We start from the raw sequence: 18,139 nt of genomic DNA, 5'->3' as shown, positions 1-18,139 counted from the left end.
CCTCGTTCATTCCACCTCCGCGGAGACTGTTGAGCTGGGTCCCAAAAATCTGGGGTGCAATGCGCCAACCTGGCGGATCTCGTTGGCGTCGTATAACTCCCCCCTCTCCGCGCATTGATGTACTGCAGAGCCAGTGTCGACGCCTGTAGTCCGTTGGCTGGATCGTGCTCTTTCACCCACGTCCTCACGTCGGTCGGCAGAACGCGTAGCAGCTGCTCCAAGATGACGGCCTCACCGATCTGCTCCTTTGTGTGATGTTCCGGCTGGATCCAGCGACGGTAGAGCCCTTTCAACCGGTGGTACGCTTCCGTCGGCGTTTCTCCCGGCGGCAACATGGTTTGGCGAAACCTCTGCCGGTAGGTTTCAGGTGAGATGTCAAACTTGGCCAACAACGCCGCTTTTAGGTCTCGGTATGAGTGTGCCCGGTCCTCGTCCATGGTCGAATACGCGTCGAGAGCTTTCCCAGATAAAAGCGGCACCAGCCGACACGCCCACTCCGTCTCGGGCCATTTCCAGGTTCTAGCAATCCTCTCGAACCTTAACAGATAATTTTCAATGTCCTCACCGGCTTGGTAGGTTGGAATCTTTGGCTGAGTGGTGTACATAGCTGGTTGTGGCTGGGCAGATGCCTGGGCAGCTCCCGCTACTGCTGGAAAGCTGACTGCGTCTGGTTGTTGTCTTCGAGGGGCTGGTGTTGGCAGTCCGAGCATCGAGCCGTCTGTTTCGGTGCTTGGAGTTGAGCTAACCGGAACGGTCGGCATAGCCGGCGAAAGAGGTTGCGTTTGGAACGACCCTCTCAGCCTGCGGAGCTCCTTCAAGAGATTCTGCTCTCTTCTCTGTTGGGCCTCCAGAAAGTTCCGCAACATACTACCCAGATCGATCGGCCCCCCGGTCGACCCAGAAACGCCTGGCTTCTCGCCATCATCCTCTTCCTCCTCTGACGGAACCGCGGTCTCCCAATCCACGTCTGTCTCAGCTGTGGCCGCTCTGCGGCCTGGCTCTGGGGATATCCCGCCTGGGATCGTAGTCCGGTCCTTGCCGGATGACGGACCCTCTGTTTCCGACCAGCCATCTCTGGTATATCGTCTCTCTTAGTTCCAGCGAAGCAATAAATCCCACTCCTGACACCATATGTTATGAGGTGCGAATGGCGATCGCTCTCTTCATCACGGGCCCAGGTGTTTGCTGTCCGCCACTCCACCTCCCGGTGACCGGGTTCAGCGTCACCGGAATAACTCACAGACTGTTTCTTGCTGGAGCTATTTATTGTGCCCCCTTTTCTCCCCACATGTGTGTTCAGTCCCAAAAATTACTACAGTCTGTACATATCTTTTTTACCAATCAAGCCCACATCAGCTCCAGCTTTTACATCATTCCCAGCCATTTTTCGCTCCTTTCTCCACCCGTCTTTCTCCATTTAAAGGGCTCCCTCTCTTAATTGAACTCCTCCCCCATAATCATCAACCTCCGGGTAACAGGTGCTCCTTATCACCTGCAGCCGACATAGATTCCCCCCGATACACAAAAATACTCATACACAACCACCAACATAACAGATTTTAGATTAGCACCCATCAGTGCCAGTGATGTCCCAGTCTCCAACCCCAAACCGACAGACTAGTAGGTGTGCACCCCTAATAGCCTGCAGACTACAGATCAGGTCCTGGAAAATAAGGGACGGGGTCACTCCGTCACAGATGTCAACCGCAGTTTTATTTTTTTTTTTCACACCTTGAGGTTCGTTTCTGAGACAACTGCTTCTTCTGCTGAATTACAACGTCATTTGGACGTTGGTTTTTGGGCTAAATATGGTCGGTCCATCATTGTCTTGAAATAGTCGTTGAAAATTGGGCTGTGTTTGGTCCGTCCGATCTTGTCCAAATTTAGTCCAAAAATAGTTGTTTGAAGAAGTCTTTTCAACGACCTGAAAATGACGGCTTTTCAACTTTCACTTTTCAACCAATTGTAGACGTTGTTTGGACACATACCATGACGGCTTTTCAACTAATTTTTGATGGGTGGGTAGCAACGTAGTTTATATATATATATATATATATAATATATGTATACATATATATATCCCTCTAGAGATACTATGCAGCCTAGGTTATTCACTTCATATCAGTTTGAGGAAATTTGTCTGATTGTCTTTTTCTAGGATTTTTCAATGGTCTTGGCTACTGTCAAAATTTGTAGTTTTAATTAGAACCTGGAACAACTTGATGTGTTGCTGAAATTCCATCAGGAATCTTGGAACACGATTTTTATTAAGCAGAATGATGCATAAATACAAGGAATACTGCTATAGGTTGGGGGAGAGCTACCATTCAATAACGACAATTTGCATCCTTTTCTGTCACAGTTCGTTGGAGAGGTAGGACCCAGATGCAGTTCTTCGAAGAAAAACTTGATTTATTTTCAAAACACAGAGAGCAAGAACAAAAACAAGACCAGGCCAAAAAACATAAAGCGCTGCAGAGCCGGATCAAAAATACTTAACTGTGAAACAAAACGAGACTATGAATAAGCAAAGGAACACAAAACAAGACTGAGATCGGCAAAACGAGACTTATCTGTGTGGCAAGGCATGAAGTGAGGTAAGGATTCGGCAGTGACTAAACAGAAACCAGGAAGCTAAATACTGTGGAGGGAGTGATCAGTGAATGAGGTGCAGCTGTGAACAATGAGCCAGGTGACATGAGTGAACTGAGGTGGCAGGGGAAAAACACGACTAGAACATAACTGAAAACATGATTAAACATAAACTGTGACAGATAAAACACAGACTGTGACACTTTTCCCGAGAAAGAATTGAATAAATTAAACAGCTTGCTTAACGCTTAATTAAGCATTTTACCTCTGTATAAGTATTGTCTTCTAAGCAAGCCTTTGTATCCAATGGCTGCTATTGGAGCTAATTTTGGTATGGTTAGTTGGTTTTTCTGTATATTGCTCTCAGGGCTCTACATAGTTCTACATTTGCTACATCTTGGGGTAAAATGTGTGGAACAATCTGAGATGTAAGGGACTGTTACTTGTGTTGGTGCTGTTGTTGGTCCTGTATCTTTGCCCAACTTGGGGTAAAGACAGAAGTCATAGCGGGCAAAGTCCTGCTTTGTTGACAAGTGACTCTAAGTGTAGCTAGTAACTGTGTTTTTTTTTTATGTTTGTCAAATGTCTTTTTCACTCTTGAAATTTGTCAACATTCAATTAACACTAAGTGCCATTGTTGGGGGTTGTCATGCTTTTAGCTTTAAGGAGAACTACAGGCAGGTCCATCTGCTTTGGGTGGAAGCAACACAGATAGATACATGTGTGCTGCCATGAAATTCTAATGGATTGTCATACCAAATTTATTTTCAACATCACAAATCTTACGAGGATTCATTCACATCAAATATTACTTCAGTCTTGCATAACTCTGGCTGTTATGAGACAGTAAATATGCAATGCAACACTAACTTTGAGTGGATCATAAATCAAAGAAAACAGAGGCCATTTTTCTTCAAGGATTGGAAAACAATTGGTAGCTGAGGTGAAATAATATTTCAACCAATATTACAGCTGGCATATTTTGAATATATGTGGCAACAATTCCCATTTTTTCATCCCAGATATGTGAAGTATATGCTCAGGCTAACTATTTTCATAGCATTCCTAAAACTGGTACATTGTTGATTAGTCCAGTGTCTAATATAAGGGAGCCTTGGAGAGAAGCCTTTCTCTCCTGCTATCTTTCAGCAAATATAAGTTCTGCCATCAGCACAAGAATCTATTTTTTCTGTGGCTAACTGAAAAGTGTGTAAGCTGGGGACCATCTGCCAACCAAGGAAAGGTTAAAGGAAGCTGTAAACTGTCATAAATATTTAAATCTGCTACGTCAGTCAGCCATCTCTTCTTACAGCTTGTCGAGTCATGCAGGTGTTAACTGTTTTGCAGTATCCATGCATTATTCTTAGTCATTACTTTTCATCACTGTGCCCACCAGACAGTTCCCTTGAAACTCAATGGTAACGGTCAGCCAATACCAAACTGTCAATAATAAAACCTTGCAGATTAGCCAAACAAGAAAATTGTTTTAATGTTGCCATGATAAGAATAACACCCTGGGCCATTCCTAGAAGCCTGAGCCTAAGAATCAAGAATAGTTTTTGTTTTACCTTTCAACACAGTTTATTACAGGTTGTGTGCCAGAACAGGCCAAAACACTTGAATGAGACAGCTTGTCTTAATAAAATCATAGTCATGATGTGAGTGGTTTATCACAAAATTTGAAAACATTTTGAGGTTTGTATCTGCATGCAGTGCTCATGGTGGTGGTATACTTAGACGCCTAGTAAGAGTGAGTGGAACACTTGACATTGAACAGATTTGACAAATATTCTAATTGGGTTTGAAGAGCACGATTTGCAGCTGCAAGTAAAAGCAACATGGCATAAGGTAGGTCCTGGGATGCTCTTGCTGTTTTACAATGGCATGAACCCATAAGCCCTTTGCACACAATGGTTGCACCTTATTGAAGCAAAGAATGTGTTCTCATTAACATCTTTAATTAACACATACCAAATATATGTAACTTAGCACAGTAGCAGTGTGAGGTTCCACACAAAAAAGTTTGTCTTGTGGTATAAACTGAGTAACGACAGTGTGTTCTGCAATGTTGGCTTTTCCTGAGGCAAGACACACACCTACGAGTTTCAAAGTCAAAGTCAAATTTATTTGTATAGCACATTTCATGTACAAAACAATTCAAAGTGCTTTACATAAAATAAAAGCATTGCAACAGGGAGCAGAACAAGCATTAAAATTATGTAAAAGAATATAAAGAGAAAGAAATAAAATAATTTAAATGAATAAAAACAAGCAACAGTCTCGATAAGTTAAAAGATACTGTGCAGATTTCATGTATAGACACATGAGAAAAGAAATGTTTTTAACCTGGATTTAAAAATGTCTACATTTGGTGAAAGTTTAATCTCCACTGGCAGTTTGTTCCACTTGTTTGCAGCATAATAGCCTAATGCAGCTTCTCCATGTTTAGTTTGGACTCTTGACTGGACCAGCTGACCTGAGTCCTTGGATCGAAGAGCTCTGCTGAGTTTATATTCTCTGAACATACCACAGATGTATTTTGGGCCTAAACCGTTCTGGGATTTGTAAACCATCAGTAGGCTTTTAAAATCTATTCTGTGACTGACTGGAAGCCAGTGTAAAGATTTTAGAACTGGTGTGATGTGTTCAGATCGCTTAGTCCTGGTTAAAACTCTAGCAGCAGCATTCTGGATGAGCTGCAGATTTTTAATGCTCTTTTTGGGAAGTCCAGTTAAAAGACTATAACAGTAATCGAGTCTACTGGATATGAATGCATGTATGAGTTTCTCTTGGTCTTTTTTTGGGGAGAGAAAACCTTTAATTCTGTTGATGTTTCTGAGTTGGTAAAAAGCTGCCTTTGTGACAGCTTTGATGTAGCTGCTGAAAGTTAGGTCTGAGTCTATCAACACTCTAAGGTTACAAACTTGGTCAGTGATTGTAAGGGCCCAAGTCTCAAGGTATTTACCAATGCTGACCCTCTTCTCTTTGCTACCAAACAGAATGATCTCAGTTTTGTCTTAATTTAATTGTAGAAAATTCTCTCTCATCCAGGAGTTTATTTCCTCCAGACACTGACACAGTACGTCTGCTGGGCTGCAGTCATCTGGTGACAGAGACACATAAGGTTGTGTATCGTCTGCATAACTGTGATAATTGATATTAAAGTTCTGCAATATCTGATCCAATGGGAACATATACAAGTTAAACAGAAGAGGTCCAAGAATTGACCCCTGGGGGACTCCACAAGTCATGGCCACTCGCTCAGATTCATAGCTGCCAATTGTAACAAAATAACTCCGGCCTTCTAAATAGGACCTGAACCAGTTAAGGACTGCTCCAGAAAGTCCAACCCAGTTTTCCAGCCTGTGCAACAGGATTCTGTGATCTACAGTATCAAACGCAGCACTGAGATCCAACAGAACCAGGACTGAAACATAACCAGAATCAGTATTCAACCTAATGTCGTTTAACACTTTGACCAGAGCTGTTTCAGTGCTGTGATGATGTTGGAAGCCTGATTGAAAGTTATCGAGACTTCCACTTTCATTCAGAAAGTTGTTGAGCTGGTTAAATACAACTTTCTCGATAATCTTGGATATAAAAGAGAGGTTAGAGACAGGTATGTAGTTGTTCATCACAGAACAAATAGTTTCTGTTCACTCTGAATTCAACCCGTATGATCAAAGCTCGGATTTTCACCTTTCCAAGTTGTTTTTTTTACTAAAGCAAAACTTTAGCTTTTGAGTGGTGGCCTGTTAAAATGCAAATTTCTGCAACAGTTGATCTGGACTTCTTGCAAAGATTGTCTCTGTAACATCAATGAGACAATATATGAATGTGCAAGCAAATATTCTGGAGCACTTACTGTCACTGTGCAAGTAAGCGTGTGAGTTTCCTTTCTACTGTGTTCTGTTCATGATCTAGGCATTTAATCTTTGGTTCTATGTTCTCAGTTTGCTTTTGTTCCATATTTTTCTGACCTGTATTTAGATTCCTCAGTTTCCTCCTGTTTTGGTTCTCGGTTCCAATTCCACACCTGTTGCCTTGCTAACTAATCGCAGCTGCAATCAATTCCACATCATGTTCCCTCAGTACATATTCCCCTTGATTTTCTTCAGTCCTTGCCAGATCCTCGCTGCATCACAGCTTGTTATTCCCAGCCTTTTTAGGTTCTATTTCTATTTTCCCTATTCTTAGTTCTGGTATTTGTGTTTGCTCCTTGGTTTAATCTTTCACAGTTGGTTTGTGGTATCATGACTTGTCTGCGCTTTTTGTTCTTTTTTTTAGATAAATCCAATCTAGTTTTCCTTCAACCTCATGCCTTGAGTCTACATTTTGGGTCCTGAATCTCTTCCTTCACCTGTGACACCCCACTATTCTGGATATGAATAGATACATGCTGTAGCAATTTCCCCTGACATAATTTCTTCTTCTTGTGCTGCCTCATGTGAGCACCCATTTGTCCTCACCTCCTCTCTTGCATTACCCGTTAGAAGAGCACATTTCATTTCTAAGTTATATCATTTCCTTTTGGGATAAAGTATTTTTAATTTTAATTTCACATCTCCAGCAAAAAGCCTCCTGGTGTGATGTGCTTGTGTGAACAGCAACTGCCAAAAAAGTATGGACCAAGCTGTCCTCTGTCTCTCTTTTTAAAATCTCCGGAGTTCATGTGTGAAAACGGCTTTTTTCAGCTCTCGCCTTCTCTTTCTTTGTTGCTCTTTAACTGCACAACCCGAATCCTTCCATTTTTCCAGAATAGCTACTCCAGCTCCCTCTTGGCAGACAATATCAAACTAAGCTAGCAAAGCTTATAAAAGGCAGCTGCTCAAATAACATACATGGTTGCTTTTCTTGAGTCTCAGAAAAAAATGATAAATTAATTTGTGATTGCATTTAAAATTTCTCATTGTGTTCAAAATCCAATGACACAGTTGAGTAGATTTAGTCACAAACAGTCATGTGTCTAAGCCATGCTAGCAAGTATTTGAAAGATTTGCAGGAAGTTTTGTACAAACACTTGTTCCACAGCGATCCATCCAATTAACCTGATGACATTTATTTACTTTCTCTACATGACATTTGTGGACATTCAGTGAGATGTTCTGATAACTTTTCTTGTCCAAGAAAAGTGCAAGCCAACAAGCATTAGCTTGTTCACAAACTAAGCTAAAAATATTATGGTTATCAATATTGTGCTTGTACACTGTAGTCTTTACATATTAGCTTGTTGGTGTTAGCACTGAGCCCAGAGTTTAAGTATATCAAAGAAATTTGTAAATTATTGTAAATTGCTTATTCAGTCATCAATCTTTCAGGATGTTCTTGAAAACAAGCTTTTTTTGCATGTTGGGGTTAACATTTAGTCGTTTTGGGGAAACATACCAAATTCTATGAACAGTTGTTGAGCAGATAATGAGTTATTGAGGAATAAAAGAATTAGCTTGACTATATATGTAGATATGTCTCCTGAGCTTGCATGTGTATATATATATATGCACACACAAACACACACACACACATATACATGCATTAGAAATTATACATAATAAAAGTTTATTGAGTACTTGCAGAATGCTGGGAATTGTTCAGCTGTGATATGAGTTTCTTATTATGACAACGTTGACTGCAGTGCTTATCACTCTGCAATAACATCCGTCTGTACTTGGCACAATAATTAGTCTGACCTAAGTGTTATATCTACTTCTTGAATGGAAAATTACAGAGGTGGAATATTCAACCCCAAACGCTCAGGAGATGAATGCTTCGCCTGGCCACTTGAGAGTCACAACTACAATACCATTTGCATTTGATGGTCTCATTAAACAGCCCATTAGAGTGCTTCGCTATGTGGACGGGAGGCATTCTGTAACAATTTACAGTCTGGTGGCCACAGAATGCATTTCTACTCCGCTTTTTTTAAGGTGCCCTTGAGAAGTGGGTAGCATTTCACCTCTTAAGAACACGGTTAACTGTGAGATGATATTATTATACTTCAGTCGTGACATAATTACAGATTCTGACTTTAATAACGATAGTCTAGCGTTGTCGTGTGTTATACCTGATCTGAGAGTAGTGTAAGTTCTAGAATTATTGTCACTGTTTTCCCTAGAATGTGCATTATTTTTCCTGTGCAGTTTTGAATCTACAGAGATTAATTTATTTTATACCATGTTACCACCTCCACAAACAGATTTCAGCCAGAATGATTTTCTCCCAAGTGTCATCTGACAAACCTTGTGAGAATCTAGCTACCTCGTATGGTAAATCTTAGGAGGCTACTTTCTTCTTCCTCTACCAGATACCCACAAAAGTGTATTACTGAATAGCATAGCTAATGTTAGCTGGATGTCTCTCTCATTTTTTTCAGCAGTGAATTTTTAGAATGGAGGGAAAACTCATTTTCTTTTTTCTTATAGTGTGCTTGAGAAAAATCCAGATGAAATCTGCAAATGTAACCAGAGGCTTGTAGACCAAGTACATTATCTGCCAACTTTACACAGAAATGCCCCAGCCAGGACTCAAACCAGGAAGCTTTTTACTGTGATAACCAAGCTTTCCAGTGGTCTTTCAGTGAGCTGCTGATTCATCCTCAGGCGGCCAGAGTCAAAGTGCACATCACAGGCTGACCTTCGACAAACTAACCAGTCTTTCTTAGAATTCTAATGATCAATCGAATTGATCACATCTCAGTTTAAGCTTCCAACCATTTATTTTCCACTCATTACACTTTCCTTTAACATAGGCCTTGTGGCAATAGAATGAAAGAAAAACAAAATAACCGGAGCTAATGACGGATGAAACCAGAGTAACTGATCGGCCTCTATGTGAGACTACATATGTGAAGGGACTCGTGCTGGGAGGCACGACAGCGAGTCAGCTCACAAAAGACTCTGTCAGGTGTATTGAGAGAGCAGTTGTTTTGAAGTAATTGGGGAAACAAATTTGAATTCGCTAACTAGACTTTGTCACAAAACACCTCTGCTTCTTTTCATCAAGTGGGTCTCTAAATGTTATCAGAATTGTTCAAGCTCTCCCTGAGCATATTTCAGTCTGGGCGTCTCTTTCAAGGCTCCACTGTCACTCTGTTCATGGCAATACACAAGCACTCTCAAGTTTTAGAATATAAATAGCTCCTCTTTGTTTTCACACAGTGGAAGGGGCCTGACTGTGTGAGGACAGGAAATGCACACCAGATAGATACTGCAAATGCATTCAAGTTGAAAATTAAAGTTTCACCATCCTTTTGCATTATTAATGGAGGAAGGACACTCTGGAACCGAGGGAATAATATGGCTGTGAGCATTTGTGGCTAATTATGCATCAAATAAAGAATAACATGTTGACAGCCTGCAAAAATCGTGACATTTTTTTCTCTACGGCAAACAAAATATGACTATTTCTAAGAAGATTGAAGCTTCAGGATGAATATTGGTCTCAGGAACTGCATAGAATTAGCCATGTTTCCACTTGCTTGCCACTAACAACTCACAGGTAGTTGGTAATAAAGTTCTTAGAAGCTTAGAGTAATTGATTAGCAACATTTAACTCTGTCAAAGCCAATAAGATGTTGAGTGAAGTGTAATTTGGATTCATAAATACATAAATCATTGATAATTTATAAATGAATTAAAACGTCTTGGTGTCTTCATAAAGGTTGTTAAAATGTACCCCTCTTCAATTACATAGGTTAAAAAATTGCCAGCTTTATCTTGAGGACCAAACATCACTGAAACACAATTTACACTCTACAGACCATTTAAAAAAAGAAAAAAAATTAAAGAGGTGCATATTTGGAATTGAAACATTTGTGCTTCAGTGCTACATTCAGCTAAATTAGGTAAACTCTAGAGGAGAAAAAATATTGAACACAGCATGTTGACAACTATAGCTTGACTTAATGGAAGAATGGCCAGAAAAAAACATTGCTTACAGAAATGTTTGCCTAACAGCATGCCGGATACTCACCAAATATATGGAAGAAGGTCCTCTGGTCAGATGAGACAGAGAGTAAACTTTTTGGCCATCAAGGAAAATGTTATGTCTGGCGAAAAAAACCAAACACCTTGTATCACCATTCTCACAGTGAAACATGGTGGTGGCCACATCATGCTGTGGGATGTTTTTCTTTGGCAGTGACAGGGAAACAGATCAAAATTGAAAGAGTGATGGATGGTGCTAGTACAGGGGAATTATTTAGAAAAAACATATGCACTCACCCTCTTCTGTTTTTAGATTCTTTTTTTTTTCATTTCACTTCAAGTAGTACAATTTGTTTGTAGATATTTTTTCATAAAAGCCACCCAAAAATCTATTTATATTACATTACATTAGAAAAAAAAAGGGGGGGAAATGTCTTGGATGAGTGAGTCCTCTTTGTTAAGTATCTACAGAGACCACTCTTGCTGTGTCTGCTGGACCAGCTTGTTCTCACTCCTAACTCGTCACATCCTGATCCTTGTTCAGGAGCTCCTTGCACTGGTTTTGATGCAGAAGCGTCACTTTTGGATGATCAAAGTTTCCCAAGTTATAAATAGAACAATAGCAGAATGTGTTGCCATAACACTGTGGGAAATGTCCTCTGCACATTGCTCTCAGACTGCAGGTTTACATATGGTTCCTAAGAATGGGAGGCAAAAACTTCAGTTATCAGGCCCGTCTCCTGTGGAATCAGCTGCCAGTTTGGGTTCAGGAAATAGACTCCCTCTCTCCCTTCAGATTAGGCTTTCCTTTCCGATTTGATGAATCTTATTGTTGGGGATGGCTCAGGTGACCCTGAAACATCCCATAGTTATGCTGCTCTAAGTCTAAGCTGCTGTGGGACTTCCCATTATACACCTTTCCTCTCTCGACTCTCTTTTACTGTCAATGTACATATAACATTGTTGTTGCCATTAACTTGTATTTTCTTTCTCAGCAGGTATACCTGGTTTGGTGTTATGGAGCTTGTTGTTCCCTCTTTCCTTTCCTCTTGTTCCCCAGCTGGTCAAGATGGCCGTCCTTTCTGAGTCTGGTTCTGCCAGAGATTTCTTCCTGTTAAAAGGATATTTTTTCTTTCCACCGTCGCCTCATGCATGCACAAGATGGGAGATTGTATCGAATAGAAGTTTCGGTGCAATCTGTTGGTTTCCTTAGTTTGGCAACTTTTTTGAAAAAAAAAATGGCTTGGTATGAATTGGACTAATTTGGAATTTAATTAGTTTGAATTGATAGGATTGTGATTGCATTACAAGGAATTGGATTGTAATTGGCTTCAATTGAACGGTATCTTTGAAATTCCTTGATGTGACAGAACAAAAACTACAATTTTTAGGTACCAATTCAAAGTCCTTATCTAAATCCCTTCAATCATTCTTGGTTCCTGATTTAAAGGAGGAGTTCCCAGGAGTCTTTCAAAACTCCAGTGGGGACATGAGAAATGTTTTTAATAGTCATATCCAACTGATGTCTTTGGTAAATATTAAGGCCTTACGAGTGTATGAATGGTTTTGTACGTGACCTTTTTTTTTGTCAAAGCCAAACAATTTTTTCTAATACATGTCTTGCTGATGTGTCCTTTCATGTAAAAGAAATGTATGGGTTGAAGAAGAATTCCCTAACAATTTTGAGCTTAGGAGCATGTAGTGTGTGGCTCAGTATATGTTTAAGTTACTAACTTCAGTTTTCGCAGCTGGGAGAAACAGAGTAAGAAGAAGGAGCATGCAGTGAACACTGACTAAAATTCCCATCATATGTTTGATGTACTGCAATATGATGTCAGTGAAACTGCTGCATGCTGTTGCTCTCAGGATCCAGTTGCCTTGATACACATCAGATATCCTGCTGACATGGCTGCTTCTATAAAAGCAAACTTTAGAGTTTGTTTAGAGAAGGAGTATCACTGTTATTTTAAACAATGATGTCCACTAAAATTGAATTATGTCTTCTCTCATAATGTGATTGCTGGGGAGAAATTAAAGTACAGTGTGTATAGGGTTTCACAAAGGACCCCTTAGAGGCAAGAATCAGCACTGGACATTGTATAATTGAGTATTGAGTTCGTTATTATTATTCAACAAGTTATGAAGCGTAACTTTGGAGGTAGTCTCCATGAAAGGCTATGCTTTACATACTCATGTACACCAAATCTGTAATGATATCCTTCTTTTCCTCTTGTGGGTCTTTCTGTTCTGTACGCTCTGACACTCTCTTACTATTTTCATGGAACAAATAAACTTCCACGGTATTTCTAAGACTTCTCCTTCAACAATGCTTCTGTGACACTTTAGAAACTCATCTACCTCTGTAGGTATCCCCACTAAACAAGATTCAGGCACTTATGGTAACAACAACATGGAAACAATTGCCTGTTACACCATTTTTGCTCAAATTGGACATATTCAAAATATTTATACTCCTATTAATTATTTAGGGCATGGAAATGAAAAATAAGAAAAAGACTTGTGTTGTGTAACAGAAGGACATTTTCTGTCTTAAGTAATGAACTATGTTGGTATTGTATTAGGATTTCCAATCCATTAATTCCAGCCAATAGTCATATGGTCATATACTCAATACTGTTGCTATGTCATTACAACGGGATGATAAAGGGTCAGCCATATCAAAATCTCATTTCGCAAAAAAAAAAGCAATTCAACTGTCAGGAAAGCCATGCCACTAGCTGGTAATGCAATAAAACTATATGATCATGACTATTTTGATGTAATACTTAAATCATTGAGCAAAAACAAATTTTGGGCTACAATAGCTAACAAAACTCTACTGCACTATGTTGTTTTCCCCCTAACCAAAGTGACCTTACTTTAAGATATTTATACTAAGAGCCGAATACAATGTTTTTCATCATAGTAAGTAGCCAAAGTACTTCTCAACACTTTTATAATCAGCAATATTCCATTTTAACACCTGACAAGCCTACTAAAAAAAGAAAACGACTCCACGGGGCTTGGGTGCTTGAAGCTAAATGCTACTGTCTCCACGCTAACATGCACACATTGACAATTCTGGCAAGCTGATGTTCAACATGAACAAATACGAATGGTCTTTTACCATTTTCACCATCTTCAATAAATGTGTTAGCGTATGCTTGCTATAATCACTGTATAAAACAGATGACAGTGTTTATGTCTATGTCCGTTTTAGTGACTTCTTCGATACTTCTAAACTGTTATAGCTTATCCGCCTCATTTATGCAGAACAAATGAAAAGTTTGGGCACACCTGTTCATTCAACATAATTGGGTGGGTATATTAAAATCTTTGAATGGTATTTTATGTTAGAAATGTTCCTATGAATTTATGAACATCTTTCTTCTGACTTTTTGAGTAACTGCCAAGGAGCCCAAGCTTCTAGCTAGCTCAGTGAGACTGTTGAGTCACATATTTCACACACTACAGTTTTACTTGGCAGCTCTCAGATGTAACTGTGTTGGAAAGATTGAAGATATAGAGAAAAATAATTTTTGTTAGTTTATTCACTGCCTATTCCTGTGTTGCTGATAGGCATGACTCAGGAAAATATTCACTCCAGAGTTTTCTGAAATGGAAAGCACATGCAGTAAGGCTTCCTCCTGTGGGAAAGTATAGAATGAGAGATACTTGGCCTTTGGGCTTATGCCAGATATCATTCAGAGAAAGACTGAAGTAGAGCAGTGCGGATGGTCTTAGCAACATTCAGTCCGGTGTTGGCTCATGGGGTAATCACACTGAAATCCTCACAGGCTTTACCACTGGCTTCATGAGCAAGATATTTTCTGTGAGTGAAAATGTTTCACTTAGAATCTCCTTTGTATAGGTTATGTGTTCTTGACATTCATCGGGTATACCAATAAACCTGGAACGGTGGAGCGGTAAACACAAGTGATTGCTAACAGGTTTTCATATGCAGATCAGTTTATTTACACTCTATAAATCTAACCTTTCAGTTAACAAATGACACAAACATTTCAGCCATATTCACAGATAATTACATTTTCAGAAACCAGTTTAACCGAGTCCAGAACTCAAATGGGAGAGGGCTTTTGAACATTTGTAAATGTTATTCTGTGAAGGTAAGACTGATGCTTGTTAAGACATCCAGACAAGATGCATTATATTCAAAAGGAAGCTATGGAAGACTTGGTTCCCAAAAATAATTTCAACAACCTGTGTTCTCGTGATTCCATGTGATTTTTGAAACTTTGCTTTACTGTGACAGTTATGTGACAATTTGCATATAAATAGAATATCAATGGGTGAAAATATCAAGGCTGGAGCCAGATGAATGCTCCTAATATATAATTGTAATATAACCTCAATAAAACAATAGAATGAGTTGAAATTTAAGGAGCACTGGCAACATGAGAATTCCAGCATTAGTTTATTGCTAACACCAATAAAGTGTCACATTGCGACAATGGCTGGGGGTGGAATGATGAGGATTGAGATGACACTGATGAAGGTAAGCACTGCTTCAGATAGTGATGATTACTGTGACTTTGACATCACTAACCGTTTGGATGATGAGGATGATGGAGTTGCTATTGGTGATGTGATCATGATGCAGGTTATGATGTAGACATATAAGGAAATTTAAATTCTAATGATGTTCTGAGGAGGACAGGCAGAAAGGGGGAAATAATGAGAACACATATGAATGAAGTGATGAGGTGGAGCAACAAAATGATGAGAGGAGGAAGATGATGATTTTCATGATGATCCCTCGTCCTCTGCTCACCTCTTGGGGGCATCCTCGCCGCCGCCCCGCCCATGAGCAGCGTTGCCCCGGTGACTACCGGTTTGCGTGATGACGTCGGATGTATATGAGCGCAAGCGGCGGGATCTCTCTCCCTTTTACCGCCATCGGAGCGGAGTCTCTTTCTTCCCCAGGACTGCTTCCCTGCGCATCGCTGCTTATCCAGTCCAGCCTCCGGCCACAGAGCGAAGGTAAGGGAAAGGACTTGGGGAATTGCTCGGGTACCGACGCCCCAGAGCTCTAGCGTCGCCTTTGAAGTTAAATCGTTATCTGCTGCCTAAACAGACAGCGGCAGAGGAAAACGGTTCTGCTCTGCTAATGCTAGTCAATCGAGATAGCGACAGCAGCCATTGAGACTGGCTCCACCATGATGTGTGTTAACGTTAAACGCTATTTAAAAAAAAATAAAAAATCCAAAACAGCGACTATCCTATATGCCACCTTTCATTGGCTTATTTTTCCCACAAATTCTCTCGGATAAATGAGGAAAGATTGCTTATTCCTGTAACTGTCGACGTTTTTCAACATTTGTTGACACGTGTCTTGTACCTTGTATTTTTGGACTTGACCTTATTATAATTTTTTTTATTTTTTGGGAGGATGATTCTCAGGGTCGGGAACTGTGGATGGGACTCCAGACATTAGAGATAAAGCCCATGGTGGCAGGTTTAGTTTGTTAACCGTTTGCATTACATAAGGAAAACTGGTCACAACGTGGTTCTGTAGCGGTGGCACCACTTCCTAACTGGTCCATATTATATAGTACGGCACCCTGTCTGTCGAAACTGTTCCTCCCACTTGCTAAACCCAAGTAGTGCGCATCAAGCTAGCAGCACATAAGCTAGCTTAATTGGCCAGAGACTGTGAGGCAGTGCATTGACGAGACCGGGTAGGCCGGCTAAAGTTTGCCTGTTTACTAACCAGGGGAGGGCTCGTGCGTTGGACGAAACGAGTGGTCATTTGCGGCTTAACTTCGGACAATAAACGTTCCAACAGGTTGGCCGGCTTGTTTAGGCTAAATTAAGTCGAAAACGTGGATTGATAACGAGCAGACAGGCAGACACCCACCAGGACTATTTTGTTGGTCTTTAATGGTTTGCTAGACTCCAGCATGCAACACGTGGTCGCTGGGCAGGATTAAGAAAAATGGTTGTCTTCACAAAGGGGAAAAAAAAGTTGTTTGGATGGTCTGCCGTTCCCCTGTTGTATTTCAAAATGTTTATCCATGCACATATATGAATTTAAAAAAACAAAACATGCGTTGTGTACTGACCAGCGGATATTTGGTAGTGTATATTTTTTTTAAAGGGTGAGCTGAAGGTTTCATTGTTTCACAACAAGAGTCAAGATTTTTTTTTAAACCTGTAATATTTCTTCTAGGGTATCTTGGGCGTGGTAAGAAAGATTTTTTTTATCGACATAGATTCTTTCTTTCTTTCTTTGCATATTGCATAAGCAGTAGATGCCCTCTCATCCTGCCTTCATGGAAAATGCTGGAGTTGGGACTTCTATCAGAAGCATTTGTCCACCTGCAGCTACTAAGAAATGAACCCAAGTTGATCATTAATCATCTCCTTCTGTACAGCGACAAAACGTTTGTTTGAATGGGCTTTTTTTGGTTGGAAATGCATTAAGAGAGCTGTCAAGTTGGATATATGTGATATAAGATGAGATAAAAAAAATGATTTATCCCACAGTCGGGGAAAGATATGAGGATATGTTTTACTTTCTTTGATCCTTGTGCATTTGCATACTTTAATGGAAAGGTGTATCAGGTGACACACTGCATTTCCTAATGGAGAGATGGGACATAATTAAAGCCATTCATCAGTCAACACATCATCACCTTCATCAGTTTATCCCTCTGTAAAGGACGAAATTGTTTGATTTGTCATCAGACTTTGCTGAGGGAGCTGTCACCTCAGCTCTGCAGCTGAGTAATGCTGAACATGATGCTGCCACCTGATGTAGATATTGTTGTGATTTGATGGTCCCATTAAAGTAGGTACTTTTCCCAGATAAATATGCCACTAAAGGTTTTAGTTCTGGCTCTTTGTACTTGGGGCCCTGCAGCTGGGGTAAGTCTCAATGTCCAGTTAAGAGCCTGATTTGGCCCTGGGCTGACAGGTGAATACAATCAATGGCTTTGAGCATGGCTGGGCAGCAGTTGGGTGGCAGTTAAAGATCATGCAAAGGCATTTTCTGTGAGGATAGTTTTTAAATATATTAACTGCATAGTTTGTTTTTGTTTAAAGGCCCCACAATATTCAGCTTATTGTTTTATAAGAGAAAGTAAGTCTCATTTAAGGGGTTTAAACCAGGTTTATCTTATATAATATAAATACAATATATTTTTTATGACGTCTCCTTGTTAATGAGTTAATGTCCTATATTGCAGAACATATTATTTTCTCAGAAATGTTGAAACTTGCTGTTATTCTCCAACGACCAGCTTAGTTGTGATGTGACCTCTTCTACCTGCAGGACTGATGGCTAATGATAAACTTTTTAAATTTAGCTTCATAGCCCAAAAATAGAGCTACAGATGGCTGATAAAACATTGATCATTTGACGAAAGTGGTCATTTTAGAAAGAAAAAAAAGGGGGGGGGGAACAGGCCTGTTCTAAAAGCCTGTTTCTTCCTTATCACAAGGCTATGGGTGTCAGTTAGGCACCTTTGTGCTTGAGTTTTGACATGGCTTTTGCTTTCAGGTCCTCATCTGTCACCTTGTTGTCCCGTGGTTACTATGCAAATGTAAGCTTCCCTTATCTGGCCCCTGAAAATGATCCCATAGATCAATATCTCAAGAAGGCT

The 18,139-nt window shown here is 40.1% G+C and overlaps 1 protein-coding gene across 3 annotated transcripts in view; it reads left to right on the top strand.

The window, feature by feature from the left end:
* The first annotated feature begins 15,406 nt into the window (after nucleotides 1-15,406).
* nap1l1 (nucleosome assembly protein 1-like 1) overlaps nucleotides 15,407-18,139 on the top strand; it is a 19,309-nt gene continuing 16,576 nt past the window's right edge. For all 3 annotated transcript variants that reach the window (XM_072377943.1, XM_072377942.1, XM_072377944.1), the window contains exon 1: nucleotides 15,407-15,515. The gene's annotated coding sequence lies outside the window, so the exon portion shown is untranslated. The remainder of the gene's footprint in view (nucleotides 15,516-18,139) is intronic.

The sequence above is a fragment of the Leuresthes tenuis genome, unplaced genomic scaffold (assembly GCF_036924035.1).
Source record: "Leuresthes tenuis unplaced genomic scaffold, fLeuTen1.0.hap1 SCAF_23, whole genome shotgun sequence".
Lineage (NCBI taxonomy): Eukaryota > Metazoa > Chordata > Actinopteri > Atheriniformes > Atherinopsidae > Leuresthes > Leuresthes tenuis.
The sequence above is the reverse complement of the archived record's forward strand: the minus strand, read 5'-3'. Positions and strand labels throughout refer to the sequence as shown.